This window comes from Mytilus californianus, unplaced genomic scaffold (genome assembly GCF_021869535.1).
Source record: "Mytilus californianus isolate M0D057914Y unplaced genomic scaffold, xbMytCali1.0.p SCAF_23, whole genome shotgun sequence".
NCBI lineage: Eukaryota > Metazoa > Mollusca > Bivalvia > Mytilida > Mytilidae > Mytilus > Mytilus californianus.
In genome coordinates, this window is record NW_026262672.1 from 2,846,020 (window position 1) to 2,852,019 (window position 6,000).

Sequence of the window (6,000 nt, forward strand, 5' to 3'; positions counted from 1 at the left end):
TGTGGGTTTACTATCATAATACCTATGACATAGTAGGCGGAGTATGGTTGACACTTACAATTGTAAAAAATTAAATATAACATTAACTTACATATTAAGTAAAACAATGTTCCTGCTTATAGACATAAAACAGATATGCCCAAGAATTTGCATCAAAATTATGTTGAATGGAAAATCAGCTAATCACCAACACCACTTAGAAATCACAAAATTTTCAAATAAATTTGTCACTCCAATTATAAGTTTGTTAGTTTATGAATACCACATGTTTAGTTTTCTTGATAATTGGTTGTAATTGTTTCATAAATGAATTAATAGTAAATACAAATGTGAATATTTACTAATTACAAATGTAAACATGTAATATTATTGGAAGACAAATACAAATTTCAATTTTTTTAATGTGTAGGGAAATATAACATCACAAACTTTCCTTCATCCTTTTAAGTCCCCGACCGACGAAGTCGAAGGGGACTTTATGTTTGCACTCCGTCCGTCCGTCCGTCCGTCTGTCTGTCTGTCCACCCGTCAGTCCGGCAAATCAGTTTTCCACACTTTTTTTTCTTCATGCTTGAAGAAATTGATTTAATATTTGGTGTATTGTTTTATCATGACACGTTACAGATCAAGTTCGAATTTTGTTCCGGTCTGATGATTTTGTGCAGAGTTATGGTCCTTGGACTTAGAAAATTCACTCAAATAATCAGTTTTCAGCACTTTTTTTCGTCATGCTTGAAGATATTGATTAGAAAATTGGTATATAGTTTACACCATGACAAGTAATAGATCAAGTTAGAATTTTGTTCCAATACAATGAATTTTTAACCGGTAGGGGACTATTTATTGCCATGCAATACTCACACAATGCTTGTTAATTATTAATTTCCATGATTAGTTATAAAAATGTTAAAATAATCAAAATTCCAATTAATTTCATTGTTCCTGTCCTTGAATGGTTATATCAGAAACTGGACACATTGTGTATTATCATCTCTACTGTTATTACAATCTCAGTTTTCTGTTTTAAACATCTGTTTGTTAAGTAATATTATCTGTCCCTTTATCAGCATCAAATGCCAGATTTACAGCTTTAGTTAAGAATTTTATAATTGAGAGAAGATATGAAATTTTCACTCTGAAGGGTTTGGATGTAACTGTTTAATCACATTTGTACGAATTACAATACAAAACGTATAACGATCACTATACCGAATAAGATAGGATGTTAAAATGAAATTATGACATATATGCCATAAAACGGGGTTCAACCCACCATTTTTTCTTAAAATGTCCTGTACCAAGTCAGGAATATGGCAGTTGTTTCAAGTAGTTCGTTTCTCTGTATGTTACATTGGCCTTTGTTTTTGTTGCACTTCAGGTGTTTCTGTTCCGTTGTTTTCCTCTTATAGTTGATTTGTTTCCCTCGGTTTTAATTTGTAACCCGGATTTGTTTTCTCGCAATCGATTTATGACTTTTGAACAGCGGTATACTACTGATGCCTTTATATATGATTATATGGAATTATAGAGTTCGTGAAATATATTTCTTGTTTTGGTAAAAAACAAAAATAAATGTGAATTATGTTATATTCATGCAGTTGAAGATTATGTCCATATGTTAACCTTTTGATACATTTTATATTCACTTACTGGTCTAGAGTTATGCCCTTTTATTACAACCTGGAAAATTGCAAATATTTTCGTTTCATTCTTACTTAATATTGGTTGTTTTGTGTCGGTTTTTTAGACCTACACAAATATTGGTCATCAGCATCATAAATTGTCACCACAGTTGTCCAGCAAATACAAATCCGATCATCTTGGTATTTGGCACCAATCGATATAGGCATAGTATAATGAGTTTATAGTACGAGTTTCTCATAAACTTCCTGTTTGACTAAAGACGTTGCTCTAAGGTTCATCCATAATAGGTTGAATAGAATTCTTTGATCCTATATTTAACCGGTAAGCACTGCTGCATAAATCTTTTTTATTCAGATATGAAGATTTTGTGCCCACCTCAATTGGAAAGAAGATCTGTTTTGCCACAGCAGCAGATTGGAACTGCATTTTCCAATTCTTTGTACGGTGATGAAGCTAATGCCCATGCTTTGAGGTTAAATACTATTGTAACAATGGCTGACAAAATTACGGAATATTGCAAACATGCAAGTTAAATAGTATTACTTGTTTATGCAATATATACTCTCATTTACAAGGACAAGAAGTTTATCTTAGTTTCATTGTATACCAAAGATCTTATATGTTCCAGGTAACATCATACAGTTAAGGAGATGTGGTAAAATTGCCATTTAAACAATTATCCATCAAAGTTTAAATGAAGTGGATGTACTAGTAATCTATTATAGGCAAAAATAAAGCCTTCAACGATGAGGAAAAATCGTACAATGTAGTCGGCTATAAGAGACCCAGACATGAAAAATATGGAAATCTATTGAGAAAACTAAAAGTATATTTATGACAAAACAAGGAGCAAACAGGAACCAACGACATCCACTAAACTAAAGGTTCATGACCAGCTATTTCATTGTTAATGCAATAGCATATACACTATATACATGTATAGTATTAAAATCTGATAATTCTATCGATATATGTAATTTAGATTTTTAGATTTTTTGATGTTTTATTGCTGCATTTTTATCATTGTATTTGTAAGTATGGTTAGTGTGTAAACATTGGAGAAGTGTATCATCCATACATCAATTGACCTTTGCCGAATTCAGTTAAAATTGATCTGTAGTAAACGATCAAAATTGGTAATCAACATTTTATGGCCCCGACAGTGGTCGGGACCATATAGGTTTTCCCTTATCCTTCATTCTGTCATTTCGTCACTCCACAATGAACAGTTATACAGACTTTTTTTTCTCATCGACTTCACATGTTGAGCTGATTGGTAGTATGTGAGTCTACTTTGATGAGTTACAGATCGAGTTTTTGTTGGGTTCCGCTCAGTTATACAGACTTTTATTCTCAGATTTCCACTTCTACAAATGGATTCAATATTTTTTTGCCAGCGGGGCAATTCGTGCACATTTAGTCTTTCATCAATTTGATATCTAATTAGGGCCCCGCCGAATGGCGGACGCCCTATAGTGATCAGTCTGTCCGTCCGTAACAAATTGTGTCCGCTCGATATCTTTTTAGTATCCTCATATGATTCACGTCACCTCTAGAATAGAGTGTCTACAGAGCCACTATTCAATGTACGCTATGTAAATACTGAATACTTTGGTGTCTTAAGTTTCCAGACTTGACCATACATGCGCTCCCTCATAGGATGGGTATATTCTTCTGACATAGCACTAAAGTAAAATAACTTTTTATATTGTTCTTTACAAAATTTAAGTTCTATTTAGTTGATGAAGAGAAAATACTTAATTGGTAAGGTTACAAAAATCCCCCGATTTTAGAGGGTTGGGTAGATAGCATCCCTAAATCTCTGTTTTATACTTAAACAAGTATTAATTTTGAGTACAACAATATAATAAAGGTAAATAAGACAATACTTGTTACTATTTCAAAATCGTGTTCGATATTACAGTATAAATGAAACCAAAAAACTGAGACAAGCAAGATGAAAAGAAAGGTAGAATGTCATGTGGTTGTGGAGTTGGCAAACTCAGATCATTATTTTGTCAGGATATGCCGATGCTTGTTTCAACACCCATTACCTCTGAGTTGATAGTTCCTCCCATGTTACTTTGGTAGTCTTCTGAGCTTTGAGTGAATGCACTTTCCTATGGTCTATGTGCTACTATCGAGTCTGCTCTAACTACCTCTGGGTCAATGTTTGATTCAGTATTTCCCTCCAATTCTATACTTGTTGCTCCATATCTTTTATCACAGTGGCAAATTCATGTTTAGGACACATTTCCAATAAAATACAATAGGTAGGTCATGTACTAATAGCCGTCCGGGATGAAGGTCGGGAAAATTTGGACTGTCATTGGAAAATGAGGGTAAATTGGATAGGGACAGAAATTTAGCCTCGCAACAGGCCACGTACGGACCTCTCAAATAGTTGTTGCAAAACATGCAAAGAGCTTGCACCTTACACGAGGCTTCGGACGTGCATTCAAACCGGACATGGCTGCGCAGTTGTACATCCCGCATAGCCAAACGGACCCCACTTTGACAAGGGTTCTACTGCCGGTCGGATAAAGACCAGTGGTGACCATATTTATATTCCCCAGGCACCTTTGAGGTCCATATTTTTTTTACAGTTAACATTCAATAATGAAAATCATAAATATGTTGCCTTAGATTTACAATAGATATATTTCACATATAGCTGTAAAAAATGTAAACATCAACTATAAAAAACACTATTTGTATTATATAAAAAAATCTGAATTGTATCATCTGAATATTGTAAACTACATCTAATGGTATTTTGATAGGTTACCTAGTGAGCGATCTCGAGCACATATATATGAATTTTACCATTCTGATTTCTATTAATATTTTTATTTTCAGGATTAATCGTAAGTTGGTCCATCAAAACCGTTTGTTCCTCGGTCTACGGAAATTATCTTTAGTTGTTCATTGGGGAATAGAAGTATAGACACTGTTGGTCTTCCTCTGACAGGCAGTTAAACCCTCGCCAAAATTTGGTCGATTGGAATTTTATTGCTTTAATATTTTCCGGATCTGGACGGATCCCATTTTTGCATAGTACATGCCCCATCAACGTGACTTCTCGCATTTTAAATTCAAACTGGGTTAAGCGATTAACTTACTTCTTCACAGTCTGAGTCCTACGGTCGTGCTCTGCTTCTGTTTGACCCGAAATGATACTAGTAATATCCTCCATGTCCTTTTCTACGCCCTCTATATTTTCAAATATTTGCGAGATGCGTTTTTGGTATACCTCCAGTGCACTTCAGAATCCGAACGTCATTCTCATAAAGCAGTACTTACCAAATGGAGAATTGAAGGTTGTCAACAATTGCCTTTCTTCATCCAGTGTGCCCCTAAGGGTGACGTGGGAATAGAAATACGATCACCATTGGTCTTCCTCCTCTCAAATGGGAACGCACTTTTAATTCACTGATCTGTCACGTTTTCCACATGCTCTGTTTATATTGTTTATCAATGCCAAGATCCGGTAAACGTCGGCAACAAACTCGCTAGCTAATTAGCTTGCGATCAACAACCACTGAATGAAATAATAATTGTTTATAATACGTTTTAGATGTGCTATTAATACAAAAAACGTGCATGCAAGACTTAGCTTAATAAATATATATCAATAATTTCGACAACATTAAAATTTCAATATGACTTTAAATGTGTCAACAAACTTTTGTCGTGTGCCTTTGGTCCCTGGTATTTTTCCTTTTAGCTTACCTGAAATTTATAACTTGATTGCCTCTTATGGACAATGTAAGAACCAATATGTTGAATATGTTGTCTGGATATATTTGTTCCAGAATGCAGTTTGGTATGTATAGTAGTTCCTCTTCAATTCTATTAGGTTGCTGAAAATTTATTATTAATTATTATACTATTCAAATGTAAAGAGAGGTATATACTATTACATGTATTAACGAGAGTGCCAGTGACCCAATATGATATATACGGGGTCAGTAAACTCCGTATGGGAATAGATCAAAGTGACCTTGTACAATTTATACGGCGTCAGTAAATTCCATATGGGGTGATAGCAAGGTGACACGATACGATATACACGGTGTCAATAAATTCCATATGGGGTGATAGCAAAGCTTATATAAATCTTGTAAGGTCACTAGCACACTAACATCTTACCGACTATCTTAATATGGTCATTTAGACTAGTAGCCTATGAAAGTGATCAAGTCTTCAATATTAAACAGCTCGGACGTATTTTGCTTTTTCCATGGGTTCACCATGAGCGTGGACACACGGTGGGCTGTCACCTGTCCTTTAATTGATCAATCGATACAAAAAGAACTACCATCAATACCAATTTGTTAGCTTTTTAATGTGTTT